This window comes from Molossus molossus, unplaced genomic scaffold (assembly GCF_014108415.1).
Source record: "Molossus molossus isolate mMolMol1 unplaced genomic scaffold, mMolMol1.p scaffold_m16_p_3, whole genome shotgun sequence".
Lineage (NCBI taxonomy): Eukaryota > Metazoa > Chordata > Mammalia > Chiroptera > Molossidae > Molossus > Molossus molossus.
In genome coordinates, this window is record NW_023425366.1 from 26,220,504 (window position 1) to 26,245,942 (window position 25,439).

General features: G+C 44.0%; 1 protein-coding gene across 1 annotated transcript in view; it reads left to right on the top strand.

Annotated features, from left to right (window-relative positions):
- MYO10 (myosin X) overlaps positions 1-25,439 on the top strand; it is a 212,925-nt gene that overhangs the window by 141,111 nt on the left and 46,375 nt on the right. The window lies entirely within an intron of this gene.

A 25,439-nucleotide genomic window follows, 5' to 3' on the forward strand; every position in this document is an offset into this window, starting at 1 on the left:
CCAAAGTGTGTCCTATGAGATTTGTCCTATGAGATTACATTCTGATAATGTGGCTGAGGCTATATCTGTTTATATTGTTTACCAATTGCCTTTGACATAAGAGTATAGTGGTTCCTGATTTATGGTTTAAAGATGTTTATAAGAATCACAGTATGGAATTCTATTCTTCTCAGAAGCCAAAAGTACCCATTCTCTTTATGGAAGAGTAACCTGTTCAGTTTGTTGCCTCATTGTGAAGTGTGATGGTGAGAACTGGCACGGGAATGGCATTAAGGTGGTGGAGACTGGTCTCACATAGAAGAGCTGCTGTGACTTAATTTAATGTGCGCCTGTTCTGGTAGTCTGAATAGTAACTCACCTCCCCATTTTTCAAACTTGCATTGAACTGTTCTAGGTTACCACCAAAAAAATGACACATAAGCAATATAGCTTTTTTGACATGACATAGGAAATGAATAGTTAAGACATCACCATATACCATGCCAGCCAGTTTATACTTCACTTTATAACCCCAGTGGGCAGTGTTTACAAGACGGTATAAATGGGCTTTGCATTTAGGGTCTACACTCACAGGAGCTGTTTAACATCTGTCAGCATTTTTTTCTGACTTTTTAACAGATGAGAATACTGTATTTCATCCTTAAACATGGTTTTCCCCAGCTTACGTCTCTTGGAGCTGGGGATTTACAGCTTAAGCTGTAGTTGAACGGGAGCTCTCGCTTTCTTAGCTAAGTGGAACACAGTCGCAGTGTTCCAGAAACGGGCATCTCAGAATCACAGAACGGGGACCTACTAGCTCAGCTTTATTGTAAGGATAGGAATGCTTTTACATTGTGGTTGCGTTTGAAATTAGGCCCTGGTGAATTGAAAGCTGTTCAGCAGCCAGAATCGTGAAAACGTGACTCTCTTTTTGATGTTTATTTTTCCTCGCTGGGATTTGATTGTGCCTAATTGCTTTGGATTTCGCATTTAAAAAAATGATCCAGCCCAAACTCTTATTTCCATTTGTGTTGGCTCACAACCCTTTTCTTCTCCTGACCTGGGGCAGACACTCATTCATAGCACACCTAGAGGTGGGCTGTAAAGACTTTGACAAAAACGTCTTGGTGACATTTATTTATTTTTAATTTTTTTTTTTCCTTTATTGATTTTAGAGGAAGGGAGAGGGAGAGAGAGAGATAGAAATATTGATGAGAGAGAACATTGATTGGCCACCTCCTGCATGCCCCCCACTGGGGATTTGGCCCACAACCTGGGCATGTGTCCTGACCCAGGAAGTGAACCGGTGACCTCCTGGTGCATGGGTTGATGCTCAACCACTGAGCCACACTGGCTGGGCTCTTGTTGACTTTTTTTAAAATTCTCACCCGAGGACATTTTTTCATTCTTTGCTCAGATAGAGTGGGAGGGGGAGAGAGAGAGAGACAGAGAGAAACGTCCATGTGAAAGGGACACATCAAGTGGCTGCCACCCGCACGACCCAACCAGGGCTGGGGACAAACTGCAACTGAGGTACGTGCCCTTAGCGGGAACTAAACCCAAGTCTCTCTGGACCACAGGCCGACGCTCTAACCGCTGAGTCAAACCGGCCAGGGCTCTTGGTGACATTTTAAAAGACACTGAGACAGTAAAGTCACAGACACAAGAACTGACTTATTTGAGGCCTAAGCTGTAGGTGTGATTTTTAATTAGAATATGGAGATATTAAATTATGACTTGCTCAACCTTCGTTTGGTTCCATTGAAAATATGGGAGTGTTACCAGTGATTATGTTCCATGACGAGTGTAAGCAGCCCTCACTTGGAGTTTCTTACGAACATACCCTTTTGTCCAAAGATAGATGCTTCTAGAAATTCCACAGGGAAAATCTTGCCTCCCTTCACCCCAGAGATGGGGCATGTGTATTTCCAGCATGGAGGGAGGAGGCCATCTCCCCTCACCTCACACCCTTCCCAAGTGAGTTGTTCATCACGGGAGCTTGAGAGCATTTATTCAAATACATGTGTATGTAGGTATTTCGTGTATCATGGGTTTGGGTAGATTCTGCAAGTTTTTTGGGGGGAGGTGCAATTCTGTGGCCAGAAAGGGACAAGAACAGCGGCTCTAAGGTCTGTGGCCTGGAGGACTGTGGCCTTAGAAAAAGCCAAGTAGCTGCCTTGTCCTTTAGAAGCATGGCACCCCTGCTGGCTGGCGAGTGAGCAGCCTGGGCCCAGGCTGTCGGGACAGGCAGCCTCCCCTGCTAGGAAGTGTGCGAAGCTCACAGCGGACCTTGGGCCTCAAGCATTGAGTGTTACAGGTTTTTGTATTTTGCTTTGAAAAGCAGGTGCATGCAGGGAGAATATAACTGAAATGCTTGAACAATTAAGTCGTTCAATTATAGTAATAGGTGGACTTTTCTCTTTTTAACAAACCACTTGCCACTAATATTGGGTATTGCACAACAGGCACTTGTCCAGTGTCATTGGAAAGTCTGCCTGGTACTAAGTTATAAAGTGAATTAATAGCCCTGGCCGGTTTGGCTCAGCGGTTAGAGCATCGGCCTGCGGTCCGGAGAGACCCGGGTTCAGTTCCCGCTAAGGGCATGTACCTCGGTTGCAGTTTGTCCCCGGCCCTGGTTGGTTGTGCGGGTGGCGACCGCTCGATGTGTCCCTTTCACATCGATGTTTCTCTCTCTCACTCCCTCCCACTCTATCTGAACAAAGAATGGAGAAATGTCCTCGGGTGAGGATGATTAAAAAAAAAAAAAAAAGAAATTAAAGTGAATTAATAGCCCGGCTGGTGTGGCTCAGTTGGTTGAGTGTCGCTCCATGGACCGAGAGGTCACCGGTTCAGTTCCCGGTCGAGGCTCTATTCCCAGTGGGGGATTGCAGGAGGCAGCTGATCGATGTTTCTTTCTCTCTTTCCTTCCCCCTTCCCCTCTCTCTAAAAAAATCAATAAAAAGATATTTTAAAGAATAAAATAAAGTGAATTAATAAAAAAGCACACCTAATGATCTAGTCCTTTGTTAGATAGCACTGAAGGATACAGTCCTTACATGACTCAGAATTTTCAGTTTGCAAAGAGCAGACTTCTTTGTTAGACAATTTTTAGGCGGGGATGTGGCCAGTTACCTCTTTTCTTTTGTATTTGCTTAGGCAGTTGTTTCTGGCCGAAAGTGCCCGAACCAAGCCCAGGAGGTATCTGTATAGAAGGAAACCTGCTTTGCCTTCTCAGAATTTCTCCCCAAGGGTGTCCATGGCCTGTGATCTTTCCTTTCCCTCCATGCCTGGTATTTTAGCAAATGAGTTCTAGTCAGAAAAGTCTGTCATTAACATTCCTCAGAAAAAGCCTGAGGAGGTGCTGGACAGAATTACAGAAGGGAACAGACGATACACATCAGGAAAACCTCCCCAGCTGTGAGAGCCGGTTGTCTGGGCTGCCAGCCCCGCCGCGAGGCCGGGCCCACTCCTGCAGAAGCAGCAGGGCCGCCACCTGGAGCTGCTCCACTGGCCGCCTCTCCGCGCGGTTCCTTCTGCAGGTTGATGTGTGGAGCCCTCGGGTGTTAGGGAGGAAACGCACTTGACTCCAGCAGCATCCTCTCTACATTGTTAACCCGCTATAACAATATTCTTGAAGACTCCTCCAGGTCTTCTTCACAGAGGCAGGGCTGGAGTCACCAGAATAGCTCTGGGCTGGGAGCTGGTGGAGGAAGGCTTCTGAAAGACAGGCTGCTCCGAGGAGAGTTTATGGAAAAGGAGAGAGCAGAGGGATGGCCACACTGAGGGAGGCTGGAGGCCAGGCCCCAGAGGAGGGAAACCGCGAGGTCTGTGAGGTGGACTGCAGTTGTCAGAGGGATGTCAAGGAGGAGAATGAAGCTGGAGACATAAGGCTTAGGCCTTCTCTCTCTCTCTCTCTCTTTTTAATCCTTACCCATGGTTATGTTTATTGATTTTTTTTTTTTAAGAGAAAGAGAGGGAGGGAGAGAGAGAGAGAGAGACATTTATGTGAGAGATCAGCTACCTCCCATACACGCCCTGACTGGAGATTGAGCCTGCAACCTAGGTGTGTGCCCTGATCAGAAGCGAACCCGCAACCTTTTGGTGTATGGGACGATGCTCCAACCAACTGAGCCACCTGAGCAGGGCTAGCCCTTGGCTTGAAGCACTGTCTCTGTGAGACAGGAGAATCTCAAGTGTTTGAGAAAAGTCAGAGAATGCCAGCATTTTGCACTTAAACGAATCCTCGTGACCTGCATCCCTGTTGTTCATGCTGTCACTGTTGACATGAAACTAGGCTTCTCATTCGGCCAGCACCCTCAGCCACCATGCACACGTGAAGTAAGGATGATGGGACACATTATGGAAATAAGAGCCTTTTGTTTATTGAGGCATAAAGATTTGGACTGAATTAGTGAAAGGTCACACATATAATCCTCAGGAATCATATTTATGTCATCCAGGTGCTGCCCTCCCCTTTTTTTTTTTTTTTTTTTTGCCTTAAACAAAAACCAAACATTTCTCTAAAAGGTTTTGATGTTAGCCCTGGCTGGTTTGGCTCAGCGGTTAGAGCATCAGCCCGCAGACCAGAGAGACCGGAGTTCGGTTCCCGCTAAGGGCACATACCTTGGTTGCAGTTTGTCCCTGGCCGTGGTTGGGGTCATGTGGGTGGCAGCCACTCAATGTGTCTCTCGCACATTGATGTTTCTCTCTCTCTCTTCCTCCCTCTCTCCCGCCCGCTCTATCTGGAGTAAATGCAAAAATTGTCCTCTGGTGAAGATTAAAAAAAAAGGTTTTGATGATAATGCAGTCTATGAACTACCTGAATTTTATTCTTCCTCTATTGTTTTCTCTCTCATTTTATTCATCTTATTTCTCATTAACCTTACTGAACTTCATTTCAGCAACCCTTTCCATTTCGTTTTAGGCTCTGGTCTCTCTACCCTAATCCTGTGTTTTGAGTACAGTAGTCCATAGATATAGGAGACCGTGACCACAATAACTTTGTAGGGCCTGCCTTGTGCGTTTTCAGTCCCTTGTGCCTGGCTCGGTGTCCAGGTGTCGTGTGTGCTCAGCAAACGTTGGATCAAAATGTTCAGGACAAGACACTGGAGAGGTACTCATGGTATATGGGTGCTTAACTTTGCCAAAGATAAACTCTTATGCACCATCTTTAATCCTTATTGCTAAAGGTTCCATTCTAATTAATTTCTTTTATTTTTGGCAGGTTTTTCACTTCCAGGTTATCTTTGATTTGTGTGGTTGAAGTACCCTAGGCACATTTCTATAGGTCAGTTACTCTGGGGATGTGTGTAGGACGTTTCTGTAGGTCATGCCTTTCTATGTTAATGTGTTACTTCTCCCTGCCTGCCTCTCACAGCCGACCCTTCTCAGCTGCCCTGCTAGGGGCCACGGCCCTTTGGGAACAGCCAAGCACAGCCCCAGAGGCGCATTCACAAACAGTTCTTTAGGTTGGGGCTGGTACTGCCAAATCAGAGACTCGGATTCCTAAATGGGGCGCCCAGGGCCTTTGTTACCAGTGGCGACTGGGCAAGGGGGTCTGGAGTAGGAATCTGTCACACCACAAGGGTTTAAAGGGAAAGATTAAGCGTTGGATTTTTACCTTTTGCTTGAACTTTCTGGAATTGTACGTCGGTCAGTTCAAGCGTTCCCTGTTACCATATTTTATTGAATCTTAGACTCCCACGATGGTAAAACACACCATTACTCACGGCCCGCTGTGGACGCAGGAGCTCTGCCTACTAACCCCGCACGCACGGGATGTGGCGCCCAGCCCGTGGTTGTCGCTTTGCAGAAAGTATGGACGTGGACGGGAGGTGTGGAGAAGGGGAAAATTCTGGCTCTTTTGGCTGGCTGAATAATCAAATCAAGAGGAGACAGATTGACAAGAGAAAATCAAACTTAATCTCATGTGCGTGGGAACCCCCCATACATGAGAGAGTCAGAGACCCCACGTGCAGGAGAGGCTCAGAGGTAAGGGATTGAGGTATATAAGACACCTTGAGCTCAGGATGAGGTAAGGTGCCTTGGAGGCCTCACAAGGTCATTTCAGGATGATAGAAAGAGCAGACCTTTTGTGAATAGAAGTTTGCCCAGCCCTATAAAGAGGTCAAAAGAAGTTATCTTTTACAATCTCTTAGGGGCGGAGCCTCTAATTCAAGTTCTTCTAGGTAGTGAAAGGGGAGTAAAGAGAAGTTTCTCTTAAGCCTGAAGCTAAACCTCCCTTTAGCTCAAAGTCATCTGCAGACCACTGTGACACATCTCGGGGGTGGCTCCTTCGGGACCCCCCAGAGGTCATTTCTCCATCACAAATATTTGCTTCTCTAATATCACAGTTAAACCTTGCCACTCTGTTTCCAGGTCTCTCTACAGATAAAAAAAAAAAAGATCCGGTTTCACGGATGAAACTGTAGTGTAGTATTTTGGTGCCATTTAAAGGATAGCTGGATTCAGTGGGAGTAATTCCAGTAATGCCCAGAATTTGCTAAGGTAGAGTGAAAGGCTGTGATGAAATTCACACACACCCAGGTATTGATGAAATATAGTCTATTTATCCCCTTCAGATATGACACAGAAGAATCATCTTTTCAAATAACCCTCAGGGACAGAGGATTTACGCCTTCCTCACACCCAAAGGCCGCCTGTTGTGATTATTTTTTAAGCCCTTACTGTTGATGGGAAAAATCTTAGTTGTACTGCAGGAGAAATCAGCACTCCTGCCTCTCTTCCCTGATTTTCATCTGGTCATTGAAGGTTCAAGTGAAATGTCAGATCCGTATTTATTCCTAAGAGTGTCTCAGATATTTTTAAACCCTTAATAAATGTATTTTTTTTCTGCTCTAGTAAACACCCTCCGAAGCAAAACATTATCTCAGAATTTTTATTCAGACATCACACAATGGTACGAAGCCTCAAGGCTCTTGGGGAACCTGGACTTTGTAGAGCTTTGCTTGTCTGACTACTGAATGTGTGTCTCTCATTCATGTTAATTTTGTTCCTTCCTCTGTGACTGTTTTCCCACGGTCCCCCTACCCCCAGCCCCTCTCCCTCCGTGCGCTTGTGGGGTTACCTGCAGAACCTGGGAAACTAGGTCATTCTTGCTCCATGCCAAGGACATAGATGGCTCCATTCTTGCTGAGACGCAGGCATGAGGTGTCCCGAGTCACCTGTTAGTGTACACCACAGTCCTGTGCACGTGGGAGCCCACTGCAGAGATGTACAGGTGCAGAGCCCGTGGAGCAGCGGGACGACCTAGAAATAGATCAAAGGTGTGCACCTGGGTTTCTGTCCAGCCTTGTCACTAAGCATTTGGGTGTCCTTGGGATTGTTTCCTCGTCTCTCCAGTGTGTATAATGACAGTGCCTGCTTGGGGAGCAAGTAGTAGGTATTAAATGAGGTAATGTGGACATGGAACCGGCTACATTCGACCGTGTGAAATACTTCAGACTTGAGTTATATGTTTGAATGTGGACAGCATGCGTGACAAGATTACACCTCACTTTATCCTCACAGGTTCACCCCTTGATTTCAGTGGAATCACAGAAAATCTTTCTAAGACTATTGCCAGACTTTTTCATTTTTGGGTTTAGTTTTAAAACACCTGTCTTTGGGGAATTGTTGTAAATAGCTTCTTTTTCTTTAAAAAGACTCCTTTAATCACTGACATTGTTATAGGATGAACATTTTTATTTCAAGCTTTTTAAATTAATAGACTTTATTTTTTAGAACACTTTTAAGTTTACAGAGAATTTGAGCATACATAGAATTCTTATATGACTTTCCCCTCCAACACACACACACACACACACACACACACACACACACACACACACACAGTTTCTCCTGTTATTAATATCTGGAATTAGTGTGGTACACTAATACCAGTTCATTAGTGTGGTTATCACTAATGAACTGGTATTTAGCACATAGTTAACATTAAGGGTCGCTGTGTGGAATTGTTACTGGAGAAGCGCAGTGGATTGCATGCCATCGTGATGTGTCCAAATGCCCAGTATTTATGCGCTATTCACAGTAAGATTAATATTTTTAAAGTAATATTTTTAATAAGAGTAGGATAGTTTGTGATTGGTCAGAGGTGAAGTATTAAGACTAAAGTGTTATTGCACCCGCTAAAATGTGAATAATACTGTTTTATGTAGCAGAGACTGAATGAATCAAAAGGGGAGTGAAGAAGCTTGGGGAGCTAGGATTTTTAGAACTGTCTGGACGATCAGCCCCCACGACTCCTCCCTGCATTTAGTTAGTCTGACAGCGATTCGCGACGGTTCCATTTCTTCTACCTTCTCACTGAAATGTGCCCACTTAGCATTCAGTAGCCGCCCGTAATTCTTCCTATCTTTCTGATTGCCACTCACGTTTTCTGTCGTCCTGTAACTGGAGCCCCACAGCCAGCATCTTTGACTTTTGAGAACATCACGTACAGAGGACCTGTGAAAAGGCAGCTTTGCTTTTTCAGGAAATTTTAGTAAAGGAAGCATTAAGGCTACCATTCTTCTCCCTAAAGAAAACAATGCCACTAAGCCCCTCGGTGGTCACTTGAATCCTGTTTACCGAGTTGTCATAGCAACTATTCAGTAGTGCTATGTAAAGACCAGGATAAATAGCCATAAATGAAGCTTCGCTCAAGGGAAGAGTGCTGTTCTCAGGGTAGACTTTCTGAGATCACAATTTACTTGATTTTGTTCCGGAGCATTAGATAATAATAATCATCATAGGTTATCTTTTAAAATCAAGCTTCTTTGGCCTTCAAATGTATCTGCACATTTGTTGGTGCATAGAAGGTGGTTGATTTGCTCCCCCAGTCAAAAGTGCCTTCAGCAGTTGCTACCCTACTAGCCTCGCCAGGCTGGACTTCCTTTCAGTAGAGTCAGGAATGAATTAAGCAAGCAGAGCCCAAGACACCACATAAAAGACTGGGAACACCAGCCAGCTGAAGAAAGCCCGTTTTTGTGTCTGTCGGCTCAGATGCTCCGAGTCCGGACTGCTAACCCATGCAGCCATTTACTGTGGACAGAAACTGACGGGGGGACAAGACACCCAAGGTAGGAGTTTCACTCTTATTTGTGCTGCTTAAGAGTTGTGAGTACCTTGCAGTGAACGTGAGAGTGTAACATTTTAGAGGAATTTTTTTCAATGTTAGGGGAACAGGTTTTGCTGCCTCTGTGAGCACCAGAAGTGTTTAGTTTATAAACAAGTGGGTGAGTGCTGATTTGGATGACATGTGTGGCGCACGTATCAGATCATGCAATTTGCTTTTGAGAAGGAATTCACCTCTTATAAGGAAAAATCATTTTTCATGGTAGGGTGCAGGGAGAATTTGTGAGGGGTGGTTTCTTTTATTTCAAACAATTTCTCTTTAGAAGTTTATACAGGCATGCAGCTTGCCTTGTGGTTTGTATAACTTTGAAGAACTCTGCCTAAGAGTAATCATCGCTTTGTAAATTATATCATAAACTGGTTTCTGCACAATAGGAGAGTTACTGGAGCTGAATGGTCATCTGTTGAATATTCTGTGCTTGTTTCACATGAGTTTACACATGCTGGGATTTTGCAATCTGCCTGGAGAAACCTGATAAGGCACATTTTGTTGAGATTCCCCGATTCCCCAAAGTAGATGTCGCCAAAGAAAAGAACATAATAAAGAGAGACTGAAATGCTAATCTCTTCCTCTAGGGGACATATGAATGTGTTCAGTTGATTTCTATTCAATTGCTAAAAGTGCCTTTTAAGGGAGTAACAGTTTTAAATGTGAAGGTGGTCTTTCATTTTAAATTGAGTTACATTTAAAAGAAACGAATGATAATGTGTCTGACTGCTACTTAACTCAATATGCTTTCATTGAGATAATTTGTAAAAATCAAATGCTAGAATGTTTTATTTTTACCATCAGTTTTTAAAATGTTAAGAGCAATTAATCCGATACAAAATTAATTACCAACATAAGAGAAAGAGAGTAAGTCATGGGAAAGTACCATGTATTTCTGCCTCACCCATCATGTTTTGTCACCGTATTTGTGTGTTTAAATATTGGACCCCTAGTTTAAAATCCCATTGCTTTTTTCTTGGAAGAGGGCTTGAGCTCTGGATACATTCACTTTCTAATGTGTAATATTCACTGTCTGACGAGTACCATCGTGTGTCAAAGGGTACATTCTGGAAGACACCACCCCAGTCTGCCCTCCTTGCTTCCCTCCTAGGAGGAGCTAGCTGATAAAATGGGGTGGACATTTGCCGCTGTGCCCGCTGTGCCAATAGCCACGGCCTCCTCACTGCATCCCTGTGTCTGTGCCTTTTACGTGGTCTGATTCCGATGAACCCTGTGAGTAGCACCCAATCAGAACCCCAGCCCCAGCCCCAGCCCATCCATCAGTCTTATGCCGACTGAGATGTTGTTGATCTCTGTAAGTGGTCCTGTGCTAGCATCTTCACAGGCAGACATCCTGGTCTCCTTAATGGGTGATTTCTGTTAGTGGCTTTATTCTAACACCCAACACTGCTCACCCAGCAGCTTTACAAAGGTCCAATTCCAAAAGCTGTGCTTTCCCTCCATGACTCTGGAACAAAGGGCTGGGTTTGAGATTGTGCTCGGGCTCAGCATCTAAGCTCCCAGGGTCTTATCACAGCCATGGGAAGGCCCATGCACCTCTGGCCTCTCCTCTGCATTTCACTGTGTTGGCCTTTGACCCTGGGGGAGGTTCCCTGTTCCTTCCTCAGGTTGGCTCTTTCTGATACTTAAATATACTACCAAAATAAATAGAAACAATAATAAGTACAGCACCATTATAAGTATTGGGTTTTGCCTCCACTCCTCCCCAGTAAAAAAGGCGATACTTAGCCCTCCCTGGCCGATTTGGCTCAGCGGTTGGAGCATCGGCATATGGACCAGAGAGTACTGGGTTCAGTTCCCACTAGGGGCACATACCAAAAAAAAAAAAAAAGGCAATACTTATTGATTATAAAAATTTGGAAAATAGGCAAACTATCAAAAACCTTACAATTACAATTACCCATAATTTCACCACCCAGAGACAATCCTGTTTACATTGGGTTGTATATATACTTTCTTTCCTTGACATTTGGGTCATAAACAACCTTCATTTTATAACTTAAAAAAAAATACTATATCTTAAAATATTTCTGTGCTTTTTTTCATGACTATAGAATTCTGCTAGTGGCTATACTTTTAAGTCAAATTTCTATTATTGGGTTATTTTCTTTATTTGTTTTAGACAGTGTCGGTATGTTATTCATGTGTGTAAATATCTGTGCACATTCAAGACTGTTTCCATAAGGTAAATTCTCAGAAGTTTATTTGCTAAATCAGAGCATACACATTATGACTTTGATGTATACATACACACATGGCCAGGCTGCTCTTCATTAAGTCAACAACAGACAGGAAAACTTTTTTGCCACATGGATAACAGTAGATTTATAACCTTAATCAATGAAGGACCCTTACAAATCAATAAGAAAACAACAAATGTTTTAGTAGGAAAATGAGTAAAGCACATAAATGAGGCGTTTTCAAAGGGTGAAATACAAATGGAAAATAACCTGCCAACGTCAATGGTGTAATCAAAGAAACCAAGCTTAAAACAGGGAGGTAACTTTGCCAGTGTGAAGACCAAAGGAGCTGTTTGGTTTTGTGTGGCTTTTTCATACCGCTCCCCAGGGTCTGTAAATAGTTAAGAAACTGCCATTAATGTACCAGGCTGCTGGGAATTTAATTTGGTGCAGCCTTTCTGATACTCAAATATACTACCTGTCTTCTTGATTTAATGTTTCTTGCCTCCCTGGGACCATATTCCATCAGATGTTTCTCTTTTGTTCCATCACAAGTTCCTTCTCCCAGGAGTCCATCTCCTTGTTCACACTCTGGTGTTAAGTATATCGAAACCTTTAATATAGTACTTAATATAGAAATTATATGTGTGTGTGTGTGTACATATACACACACACACATATATGTATGTGTGTGTGTGTGTATATATATATATATGAATGAATGGAGGGGAGGTGGGAGTGAATATGGTTTTCCTTTAAATAGTCTTCTTTTCACAACCAGAACATTTCTAAAAAGAGCCCCTGCCCATTTTTTTATTTCTAATGTTATGCCATCAGAGCCAGCACAAAGCTCCCAGGTGCAGTTTTCTCTGCCCGGCGCCTAATCCCCACCCCCAGGCCCGTGACATTAGCAGTCACCGCCTCCTTCCTGGCACCTCTCTGACGAGCCTCTCCCTCTCCCTCCCCCTCTCGCTCTCCACTGGTTCCCTGGGTGGAGGCCTGGCCTCAGGTTTCTCCCTCACCTGCCTGTTTCTGGAGGAATGCTCACTTCTCTCCTTCCACCCTCAGCCTAGGTGAGTACCCTTCCACTGTGTTTTTCCAGCTCCAGACTTCTGAGCTGTGGCCTCATAGTCTAATTCTGTGAACTACTTTTTTCCTAGTTCTCTAAAGTTTCTAGTTCTGTGCTGGTCTACATCACCTGGCCAGTACTTTAAATGGAAATGTCTTCATACTTTTATTTCACATTCTTTCCTTTCCTCATTTAACCCTTTTCTTGTTTATCGGGTCACAGTCGAGTGTTTCAGCCTTGGCATCACTGACATTTTGGACGGGACAGGTCTGTGCTGGGGGCATTGTCTTGTGCATTGTAGGATGTGTAGCAGTCCCCTCACTCAGATGTCTCCCAACCCCACCAAACATGCCCCAGGGGACACATTTACCCCTTACTGAAAATCACTAGGTTAAGGTGTCAATGCTGATTATTACTATTTTTCCCCCTTTTCATTTGCTCAGTAAAAATGACATCTATGTGCAATTTAATTTTTATTATAGTGCTTGTTAGGGCTTTGAACCTTGTGTCTTACTATTGACTACATGGTGAAAATAGAAAATTGAGTAGCATTTAACATTTTCCAGATGTACTCAGTCTTTAAGTTAAACACCTATTGTTTCCTTTCCTAGTAAGTAGTAGTAGAAATTTTGGATTGGGGCGGGGGGTGGGGGCTCGGTGCCCTTACCATCAGCGCGCCCTGCAGGATTACGTAATCTCTGTGCTGCCCACTGTCTCAGATGAATGGCTGCCCTCATTTCAGCTGCACTGAAAGGACAGAGCAGCTCATTAAAGGGGGCACATGCTTCATTTGTCAGTATTTCGGCTAAAAGGGAATACTGTTTAGCTTTGGAATCATAGTGTGACATACTCAGTTTGCCTTAATGAAATGAAAGAAGAATGTCCTCGTTAAAAATATTGTCGCATTCTTCCCCACCCCCCCACAAACACCCGCTCTTCTGTGTGTTTATAATGGTGAAAACTTCACTAGCAACAAGTGTTTTAGATACCGTTTAGTGAGGCTTTTTAAAGTCTCTCTACTAAATTTGGGTAACTGGTTTTTCAGCTTTGGCCTGATAGGCAAAGGACAGGGTTTGAATTTGATATTTCTGAGGGCATACCTTGACATCATTTTCCATGGGACATTAAGGTTATTACACTACATAAGTAGAGAACTAAGACAAATTTTACTGAGCCAAATGAATAAATAAATCCTACAAGACCATTAGAGCTAAAGGTAAAGCTGTTTTAATATGTTAATTGTGGCTTGAGAAATGGCAGAAGGAAAATTGGCCTGGCTGCTTTTCATTTTCTCCTTTGTTTGTTGGTTTTGGTGTTAACTCTGAAACACTGGCCTATATATTTGACTCATTGACTTAATGACATCAATTCCAGGAAGGTTTAGACTATTCTATTTAAATTGGACAATAGTTGGAGCTCTTAGGGCCTCTTAATCGGAGGTACCTTGCAAATTAGGGAAATGTAGTCCTGTGCAGAGGTGGCAGGTTAGACCTGGTTGTGACATCTCTTGGTTTGGATTTCCAGGATTCTGGACCCAGCCTTTTAGTCCTCAGGGCCAGTGGTATGGACGGTGCAGCAGAGTCTAAAAAACGACAAAGCTTGATGTAACTGACCATTTCTCAGACATCCGAGCCTGCTTGCATCTCAAAGGCCACTTCTGCTCAGGAGCCTCTGCTCTCTGGAGCTGGGCTGGAGGTAGCCCTGGTTTACCCAGACTTCGGGCTCTGCCCTTGTTCACAGTGAAAGTCTTTCCCTTCTCGTACAGCTGCAGTACAGCTGCCAGTTTGTTCCCCATTACTCACTGGCCTGTCCAAAGCGCATCCCCTCTCCTGTTCCAACATGTTGATCTAACGTGCTTCAGTGATTGAGAACGCAGATTGGGAATATTCGATGGGCCTTTAGCTACTGGCCTGGGTGGCCAGGCTTTTTTTTTTCTTGTTCTTTGTTCTGGTCGTTTTGGTAAGCATGCCTAAAACAGGTTTTAGGGTATAGCCTAGAGGGGGCACTGATGTGTAGGTATAAATAAACAGACCCTCTGATGTTGCATAGTAATTGTATTGAGGGGTGGGTGCAAACATCTATGAAGGAGTGAAGAGATGAACAGATCATATCTGAATTATTTCTGTTCTGTTCATATATTGCTGCCCAGCCTTAGATCCCAGCTCACGATGCCAGAGCATTGATTGGGGAGATCCCCAGAGGATTTCTTAGAGTTCACCAGTGTTTCACATCACATGGTCTCATGTGGCCTTGTTCCCTGAATCACAGAATTTAAACTCTAATTCAACACTCATCAGTAGTGACGCTGTGGCAATCATTGAAATTGGGCCTGTTTTTCTTCGTATTCTGGAGCTAATGGCATAAAGCTTTCATAATCCTCTGAACACGTTGATTTTGTTGGTCTGTCCTTTAGGCAGTGTATGGTTAACAGGATGATACTACAAGTTGCTCTTTAAATGTTTCTGGATTAAAATGATTGGTGAAGATGTACCGGGAGGCCGAGTCTCTTGGTGGACTGGGTAAAGTTTTTTTTTTCTTTCTTTATTGATATTAGAGAGAGAGGAAGAGAAAGGGGGAGATGGAAACATCCATGAGAGAGAACATCGATTGGCTGCCTCCTGCATGCCCCTGACTGGGAATTGAACCAGTGACCTCTTGGTGCATGGCTGGCGCTCAGCCACGGAACCACACTGGCCGGGCTGAGCGAAGTTTTGTGGAAAGTGCTGCACCCACTGCTTTCACCAGCCACGGTTCTGTCATTTAGGAACTCAGTTTTCTCCATGATGGAGTGGGGACAGAACAACCACTTCTAGGGTGGTTCCAAGGGATTAGCTGTGATCATGTCTAACACTCCTAGTTCAGACTCTGGCACGCAACGGCCACTGATGGTCATGGTGGCTAATAAATAATAACGATTGTATTTGTCATTATGAAAGAGGCATTGCGTGTGTCATGGCCGACACCAGTGATGCCCACTGTGTGGCTGTCCCAGCGTAAAGAGGTGTTCATTTCCTCCTATGACTCATCACTGGGACTTATGCTCCACTGACTGAACTCCGCACCACATCCTCCAGTAGAATTTATGAGGGACATACATTCACTTTGGGGTTGGTGTAGAGAAACATAAATAAATTCACGGGAAGAGGATTATCAGGACCCTGAAACTACTCTTTACATCCGAGAGTGGGGACTGCGGTAAAGGTTAGGTCAAGTCCACCGGGTCCTAAAGATGTGGAAGACGGATGTTGTTTGAAGGACAGGTTGGGAGAAAGTATTTTATTGTCATGTGTGTGCTTCATGTGTCCTTGGATTTAGGAGCATGTTTGTTCTCTATCGTTTTTATTTTTTACCATTTTGCTCAGTCAGTTGAAGTTAGTCTTCAACTTAAAACTCTTTCTGTGGCATTCATTTCTCAGGCAGTGTCTCGAGGAGAAGTGCCAGGTTGCAGATGAGCAGGCGTGGCCTTCCCATGCTGCTGCCCCCCCCCCCCCCCCCGTGGGGGCAGAGGGAGCGCAAGGGGGCATGTGGATTGAAGCAGCTTGAGTCACAGAGCTCAGAAGCCTGGCCCCTGGGTCTGGCTGGTGCGATGCTGCGAGCAGCTGAGCAGCCAGAGCGAGTCCTTTCCAGGCCCCGGGGCGGGAATAACCTGACCTTGAGCATCGCAGGCCTCCCGTTGCCTAGCGACGCCTAGCGACGCCCAGCTGCTCCGAGGAATATGCGGTGGGTCCCTAATTTATACGGAACAGATATTGGCCGTGTCTGAGGCTGGCTAATTTCCCATTAGGACTCGCTGACGTCCACTCGGATACACGAATAAGCAAGAGGCAGGAGTCCGAGGAAGCTGCACGGGCCAACAGCCTCCCCACCAGGCCAGGCCTCCCTTTTCCTTCCAGAGCGAGTCTACGAGGACCTGCCAGTTATGTTAACGGTTCTCTCAGGGCACCCACTTTAAACAGCTTTCAAGTAAAAGTCTCCATTTGATTTTTTTTCTGATATCCCAATCTATATTCATGAATATTTATAAATCAGCTATATCTAGTCTCAAAGAGGTAACTCCTTGGCTTTATTTTGTTAAGCAAATGGAGAGTGGGCACTTCATCCTGGTTTCTTCCTGTATAAAGGGGTTGATGGGTGGGGTCATTTCTCAAGTCCTTTCTTGCTGTCAGCTCACCTGAGTCCTGTGGACTTACACTCTTTCTGATCCCTGACATTTCTGGCTTTGGGCTCAAATTTTTCACTTTTTGTGGCAGTTCAAACTCCTTTTTTCTAATTTGTCTTTTTACATATTTGTTTCTGAGACCCATTGTTTTCTTCCGTATTTTAGTTTTTAAACATTTTTTGGAAGATTTTTGTCTCTGAATTCAAACACCTTAAAGCAAGAAACACATGGGTGTGTTCTCCTGGTGGTTCCCTGGAAACTGTTTTGTGCGTCCATGGTGGCCATGACCCTGTCCCATCTCCATTAGGAAGAAAAGAATGACGTGTAGCACTGTAAGAGCAGTAACTGGCCAAGCGTGGAAAGTCCGAGCATGGCAGATTCACCTGGCCGGGCGAGCAAGAATGTCTGGCCGTGGGGCGTGGGTCTCTGGTCTTCTTCCTCATCCTCCACTCTTTACTGAGTACCTCAGTGTCCTCCTCACTCTTACAGAACCTGGGCACAGGTGACTTGGAAAGTTGCACAGCTTTTTGGCATTTGAACGGCTGATGTGAGCCACCTTGCCAACATCTACAAAGAGAGACAGCTGCCTTCTCATTTGTATTTCTCGGTGTGATTTTCAGAGTGAGTCTGAATAGAGGGACGAGGTGTGACCTGTTCAATGCGGTGGACGGAGAAGAAGAAATGTTAATAATGATGAATAGAGCGAGATTAGTTTACCAAGATAAAAAGGATTTAATTACGTACATTAGATAAAATGGCAATAGATCATACCCCAGAGGGAGGCGGCTCTAAGGATTGCCAGATGGGATTTACACTGAGGGTTGGACCTTCTGGTTTCTTTACCCAGGCTTTTGGGTTGATGTAGAACAAATCTTTAGTTCCCTCCCTTTCTTCCTGCTCCCTTCTTCTCTGTGTTTTTCTGAGAGTCTCTTTCAGCGCATATTAATTGACTCTCCGGATTAGTTATTACTTATCCAAAATTTAAATTTGTCTCTTCATGCGAACCTCTCATCTTTCCATTGTTTTTACTCCCTAATTGGCGTGAATGTATTTCTTTTCACCACAGAGACCTCTCAGTCTCTTAGTTCCTGGTGGTCTCACCATGAACCCCCTGTAGCATTTCATTATTTCCTTTCCTCAGTTGGATTCATTGGTGGGCCTTTAAAACACTTTTTAAAATTGGAACATGACATATATTTTTTTTTACATATTTTAAAAGGGAGTCAAATCCTAAGTGTCTATCTTTGAATGAACACAGAGAGAGCCCAGACATAAAACATCCCGGCTCAGGGAGATGGTGAGCCCTTTAGTCTTGAACTTGTGACTTCCAGAAGATCCCTTGACTCGCTGCCCGCTCCTCCCTCCAGATGGCCAGACTTGTCTTAAGTAATGCCCACATTCGCCTCTGTGGCACATCCCATGGTGTTGCTGGAGATGTGCTGTGATTTGTTATAGTTCACATTTGCACCAGCCTGGGAGGGGGAGAAGACCTCCCTGCCTCCCCCACCCCACTCACCAATGCTTTCCCACACTCCCGAACCTGATGTCAACCTTCCCACTCCAGCATGAGCTCACCTTGTAATCCACCAAAGGACTGAGAACATCTGTCATCAGCCAGCTCGCCACCCTCCTCCACCGTGTTGTTTCTCTTTGTCTTCCTTTGTCAGGTCCTCACTACGTGCTGAGAGCCAATTCCTAAAACTACTCCATTCCAGGCCACCTGGCTATTGAGCTGTTCCAGGTGAGGCCACAACCTAGTGGTTCTCACTGTGGCCACAGAACCTGGTTCCATGCATTCTGTCTTTGATTCTGACTTCTCAGACCTAGGTTTGAACTTGACCACAACCCTGTGATGTCCATCTAGCTTGGGTATAGTAAACCAGCTCATGTTGCCATTGCTGGCCTCTATCTACTTCGTTGTTGATTTGCCTTTTGAGACTTAACAGCATTGACCACTGTAGAGTTTTAAGCTATGCACCAACCTCGCTTTATCATCATACATCTTGGTCTTTCTGGAGTCTCAGCCCTTTCTACACAGGGTCCCTTCCACTGTATGCCACACACTTGCTACTCCCTCAAGTCTCCTTCTGGGCAGACTTTGACTCTTCAGGGACAAGACACAAAATAACTGGGCCACCAGTGACCTACACAGTGTATACACATAAGTATCACATTTAATAATAAATAAGCTCTTGTTTAAGCAGCTGCACAATGTCGGGACGTTGCATAGATGCCTCTGGTTCTCTCGGTCCTTAAGGTTGCAACATGGCAACTAGCACGTCCTCAGAGAACATCCTCATTCACTTCTTTCTGCAAATAGTTTTTGAGTGAGTATCTGTGGTGCCCTTGGGAGGATGCATTACTGAATAAAGCAAACAGAGACCTAGTCGTCCTAGAGTAAACATTAACTCCTAAAGGAATGCGGGCTGTTGCCAAAATGGGTTGCTCTTTTATTAGGAAGGGAAAACATTTTCCCAGGAGCCCCTCAGTAGGTTTGCCTCCTATTTCCCTGTTCCTAGGGCCAGACGGGACCTGTGGCTGAGCCTCACGCCGCAGGAAGTGGGGGGGGGGGGAGGTGGGGGGGGGTGTCTGGCAAAGAGGAGTGGGTTTGCAGGGTTGGCTTGGAGGGATCTCAGTCCGAGCAAAGCTGCCCTGAGTGCAATGGGAGTTCCACGAGCAAGTGAGGATTGAGTAAACTTGAGATGAGGAGTGGAGGTGAAGATGGATAGATAGAAATGCGAAAATGTCTGGGTTTTATCTTGTGGACGGTTCGGAGAACTTTTAGTAGGGATGTGATATCAGATTGTCGGGATAGACATTTTACGCTTGTAACAGTTTTGAGGAAGAATTTAGGTAAAATGTACTTTTCTTATCTCCTGAGCCTGATTTGACATTCAGCAATAGAGAGGGAAAGAGGCTAGTACTTTATGTAACATTAATTAATAATATGTAATAATGTACCCACAAATATCAAGAAATGTCTTACAAGCCATGCTCAAAATTGACTCTTAAACTATATGTGAATTTTTTAACTATGTACCTTTTTTATTGTTGCCAATTAATTGTGGACTGGTACTTTTGAAAAAGTTCAGTAAGATTGATGCAACCATGTCAGATTGCTGTAAAGTTCCTAAGTGCTTACTCCCAGTTTTGGTAAACATATCGTAGTCCAGCACTCGTCACAGGCCACACGGGGGGTCATGCCCTTCTTCTACAAGGAGGAGGAGCACAGAATCTAGACAGGTCCTTGTGCTTACTAGTCACGTGGCCTTGGGCATGCCACTCAGGTTGCATCAGCTTCACTTCCCCCATGTATATCATGGAGTGATATACCTGGCTTGCCCACTTGCCTCAGTAGGGTTCTTTGAGATTTAATTAAGGTGACAAAAATCCTTGGTCTGGAGTAACCCATATTTAAAGAGTATGTCCTCTTCATATGCTGTTTTGCTTTCAGTTCAGGAAGGAAACCATAGCTTTCTTTCAGTATTGAGAATTGAACACCAGTTCCGATGTTAGCCATCCAGGGGTCCTGTATGTGCAGGAACACACTGTGGCAGAGGTGTCCACAGGAAAGTCCCAGGCACTTTGTCCCCAAGAGAGGAGGTGGAGGTGCAGGCCTGAAGACTGGGAACTTCCTGCAGTTTCCTGGGGATTCACAGGTGGGCGGGAGGCAGAATGGGGCGTCTGCATCCGGTGTGTGCAGGAGAGGAGGGCAGGAAAGCCAGCCGTGTGCAGTGTTCTGCCAGGAGGAAGAGAAGTCAGAGAGGCAGGTGCAAAGGCGGTGCTTAGAATCAGGAAACCGGAAAGGAATAAGAATGGAAGAAAGAAGCCTCTGGAGGAGGGTGGGCTTGCATTCTTGTAGCTCAAGGAAGCATTCAAGCAAACGTTAAATACTGCGGTTTTCAGGCCACTTGTGGGTTTTGGAAACAAGTATGTGACATGGGCACAATGGAAGCTAAGACTCAAAGGAGCAAATGTACCCCCAGGATGCAATGAAAGAGAAGGTGCTTGACTGCACATTGGGGAGCTCTTAACCTTAGCCTTTCCAAGCATATATATTTGCCAGTTTGGGGGGGGCAGGAATCACAGTGTATGTGCCCCTTATTCAGACTAGTGTTCTTACAAATTCCCCCACTGGTGCTCTTTGCAGTGTTACAAAAGGTGCCGAAAATGCAGGATTCAATGACCTGCTTAAAAAAAAATCCTTGGAATCTTTTGGAGTGACTTTGGAAACTAAATATAAGTTTATTAGGAAAAATGAAATGAATATATTTTGTTTGAGAATCATTGTCTTCATTTGAAGTCAATGGAAATTCTTCATGTCCTAATATATTTGTCTGGAGTCTGTTAGTCTCTTGAAAACTATTCTGTTTCACATTTTTGTGTTTTTCATCGTTGAATAATAGGTACTGTTTTTCGTTAGTAATATATTTTATTTTAGTCTCTATATAAGCCTTGTATTAAAATGGTCTCACAGTTCATTTATATAAAACGTACTCCAAAGTATCAAACAAATGCAAATAAAATTACAATTTTAAGCCTTGCTATTCTTTTTTTTCATCCTCATCCGAGGACATTTTTTTTTTTGTTCAGATAGAGTGGGAGGGAGAGCAAGGGGGAGAGAGAGAAAGAGAAACTTCGATGTGGTTGCCACCCGCATGACCCAACTAGGGCCAGGGACAAACTGCAACCGAGGTACATGCCCTTAGCGGGAACCGAACCCGGGTCTCTCTGGACCGCAGGCCGACGCTCTAACCACTGAGCAAAACCGGCCAGGGCAAGCCTTGCTATTTTTGCACTGTCCAAATAGACCAGGGGCTCAGCCTGATTTAGTACAGAAGCACTGTTCAGTAGAAAAGTAATACGAGTCAGATATGAAACTAAAATTCTTCCAATAGCCGCATTTGAAGGTATATAAAGGAATTAGTTTTGTGAAATTAGTTTTAAAAATATATCATAGCCTGCTATCTCCCAAATGTTATCATTTCAACATAGTAAATTTCAAAATTATTAATGAAATATTTTACATTTTCTCATATTGATTTTTAAAAAAAAAAAATTCTGGTGTATAATTACCTTTAGCACGCAATTCAGTTTGCACTATTTGCCTGGCTTTTGTTCTCTAATTCGGGTCAGCACACTTTTTCTGTAACTGGCAAGATAGTAAATATTTTAGGCTTTTTCACAATGTGTGGCCGTGTTCCAAGAAAACTTTATTTACAAAAACAGGTGGCAGGCTAATGGGGCTCACAGTGGTAGTTTCCAACCCCTGCTCTAACTAAATTAGTTACATGTATTGTCTTATTAGTGTTTTAGTTCACAGAAGTTGATTTCTGTTTTGGCTTAAAGTCCACTACCGAGATAGCTATTGTGATGAATTTCATTCAAGAATATTCAGGAAAAATGTACCAGGAAACACACTCCATTGTTAAAGAATGAATACTTGGGAAGTGCAGGAACTGTCCCTCCCCCTTCCTGAAGGGCACCTAGCGGAGCCAGCAGTGACCCTCGTGATGCCCAGTGCGGCTAGGACTCACCCGCATTCTGCCAGGATTTGAAAACTGGCTCGGTCAGGCATAAGCTCTCTGACCCTAGGCCAGTTAATTAACTTCTTTGTGCCTCAGGTTATACATCTGTAAAATGGGGATGATGATAATACCTACCTGACAGTTGCTGACATTAAATAAAAGCAGCACGGTAAAGCTCGCATAGTGCCTGGCTACATAGTGAGTGCAAAGGTACGTGTTAGCCTTCACAATGACTGCGGCCGCGACTGCTGGCTGCTTTTATTGGTGCTGCTGCTGCCGCCACCAGAGGGATGCAAACACACTAGCCAGCCCATGCACCGGAACAGAGGCTCTTCGACTTCATCAGCCACTCACTGGTGATTCCCAGCAGCTACTCACATGGTGTCACTTTGGACTTGAACTTGTTAAGTGTGCTAGGGAAGCTTTGACAGAATCTGCAGGGATACTGATGCTGAAAGTGGGTGTCTGTTGCTTCTCTGGCTTGGTAGCTACGGTGGATGTGGCTTAGGTCACTCAGATTCTTTGGACCTACTTAATGAAAATATTAGTGACCTGCCCACTTGCAGGGTAGGAGAAACGAGCACAGGATATGTTGGGTGACAAGTGCTTCGGAATGTGTGAATGCTAGCTAATGGCATTTTCTGAATGGTTGCTCTGTTTGCCTTATATCACATTTAATTTGATCAATATGGTCTGATTTCATTCATAGTGTGGTTATAAGGATTAAGTGAGATCATACATGGAAACAGTTTGTGTTCAAGGTATAGGCAGTGCTATTTTTTTTTTAAAGATTTTTAAAAGTTGATTTTTAGAGAGAGAGGAAGGGAAGAGAGAGAGAGACAGAAACATCGATGTGAGAGTGTAACATTGAAAGGCTGCCTTCTGCATGCCCCCTTCTGGGGATTGAGCCCACAGTCCAGGCATGTGCCCTGACTGGGAATCAAACTGGCAACCCTCAAGTGCACAGAATGACACCCAACCAACTGAGCCACACCAGCCAGGGCTATTTTTTTATTTTTATTTCAATTATAAATTTTATTTAAACAATGTATCTAAAATGTTATCATTTCCACATTAAAAGTGGTAATGATATTTTATATTCTCCTTCTCATACCAGATTTTCAGAATGTGGTGTGTATTTTACACTTAAGGCACATTTCAGCTATTTTTTAATCCTTACCTGAGGATATGTTGGGGGAGGAGTATTGTTTGATCAGTTGGCTTCCCTTATGAGCCTCAGCTAGGGATGGAACCAGAAACCCAGGTATGTGCCCTGACCAGGAATCTGGGAATTGAACCCGCAACCTTTTGTTGTACTGGATGACACTGTAATCAACTGAGTCCCCCGGCCAGAGAGGTAGAGCTATTTGTGTTATGAAATTGTCAGTTGAAGACATAGCCTGTTTTTCTTTTTTTAAAGTCATAATCTATTCTTTTAGATTTCTATCATTTGGACTAGAAATAGTATTATGGACTAACATACTAGAGCATAGTAGAAAATTGGCATAACTGAATCGCTGGAGTCTTCTCATCAGTAATTACTTTCTGACTGATTGACAAAATGTCGAACTAGCATTGACACGTTACATGAATGGGAGCAGAGGAGTCTTGCAGTGGCATCTTTGCTGTAGAGCAAAGCCTGCCTCACACTAAGGCACCTCACTAGGACAGGGACGGAAGATGTTACCAAGCTTCCCATCAGAGTGATCGACCAGCCTCCGGTTCACGGTGCTTCTGACGGTTGGCCATCCGGAGTGTAAGATGTGCTCACTGTGAAACAGGATTCTGGAGAGGTCAGAGGTGGAGGCGTCGACAGGAAACGTGTGTGGCTCTGCGGCTCTACTATTTTATTTCCTTTCATTCAGTAAAAGTTGAATAGAAAACAAAAGAGTAAAAACAACCTGAATGTTCAGAAGGGAACATCTGATTCAATTCATTCTGGTGATGACTCTGTAGCTCTGAGAAAACATGGGAGACCTGTGTCCTACCAGGGAACTCACTCTCTGAGAGTCTGCTGGTGAAAAGAGCAAAATGTGGAGCATGTTTTTATCTGCATTTTTTCCAACTGTGTGTGTGTGTGTGTATCTGTGCATGGAACATGTCTGGGAGGTAACACCGGAAGCTGCTAAGAATGGTTTTCTCTAGGAGAGCTGTGGGATTTTCACTGTATCTATTCTCTGTATTTCTGGGTGGGGGGACCTTTGCATGTATTATTCTTTCATTTAGTGACAACTTAATGGAGAAAATGAGACAACTTGTATCTCCTTATTTCTTGTATATCCACCCTCATTAAAATCTATGTTGAAAAGTTACTCATTACATCTTGTCACTGAACCATTGTCCATAGAAATACATTTCAGTTAGGTTATATGAGTGGTTGAAAAAATAGCTCGGTATTAAGCTCTGTTTGGGGCTTGTTCTCTAGAAACACCTTTTGAGAACTGCTTGCACCTTGTGGCTGGCAATCCTTTGAGGGACAGTTAAGTCACCATCAGAACTGAGTTTTTCTGCTACTGTTTTCATGAAATTACATAAAATCTAGTTGAATAGAATTCATTTCATTAAGGTTTTCCTGTAAAATTCTCACTCCAACAATGAGAAACTTGGCTCCCACCACCCGCCATCTGTTTATTTAATTGTGTAATAGTATTAGAATTATTACCCCATATTGTCAGAGAAGACCACTCTCTCAGCTACAGTATAGTGCTCAGATGTAGCTCCCTCTGTCTTTAATCTTCCAGACTCCTTCCTAAAGTTACTGAAGCCAGCCCCCTTTTCACCCCAGTCCTTCAGTGAGGCTCTTTCGTATATTTGTCATACATTTAGATTCTTTTGTGACACTGCATTATTTCCTGGGATGATCCTCCAAGGTTCACTCTAGTGCTGTGAAGTTCTACAGATTTTTGACAAAGGTGTAATGTCATATATCTGCTGTTGCAGTAGCATACAAAATAGCTTGACCAACCTAAAATGTCCCTGTACTCTGCATCTCCCAAATCCTGGCTACCACTCATGTTTTTATCGTCTTTGTAGCTTTGCCTTATTCAGAATGTCATGTAATTAGAATGAAATAACGTGTACCCATGTCATACTGACTTCTTTCACCTAACACTATGTATTTAAGGCTCTTCTCTGTCTTTGAGGGGGCTTGAGAGCTCTTTTTTTTAATCCTTACTTGAGGATACTCTTTTTCTATTTATCTTCAGCTAGAGTGGGAGGGGGAGAGAAAAGGGGAGAGAGAGAGAGAAACATCGACATGAGAGGGACACATTGACTGATTGCCTCCTGCACGACCCCAATCAGAGCCAGGGACGAGCCGCAACTGAGGTACGTGCCTTTGACTGGAATCAAACCTACAACTCACTGGTCCTCAGGCTGA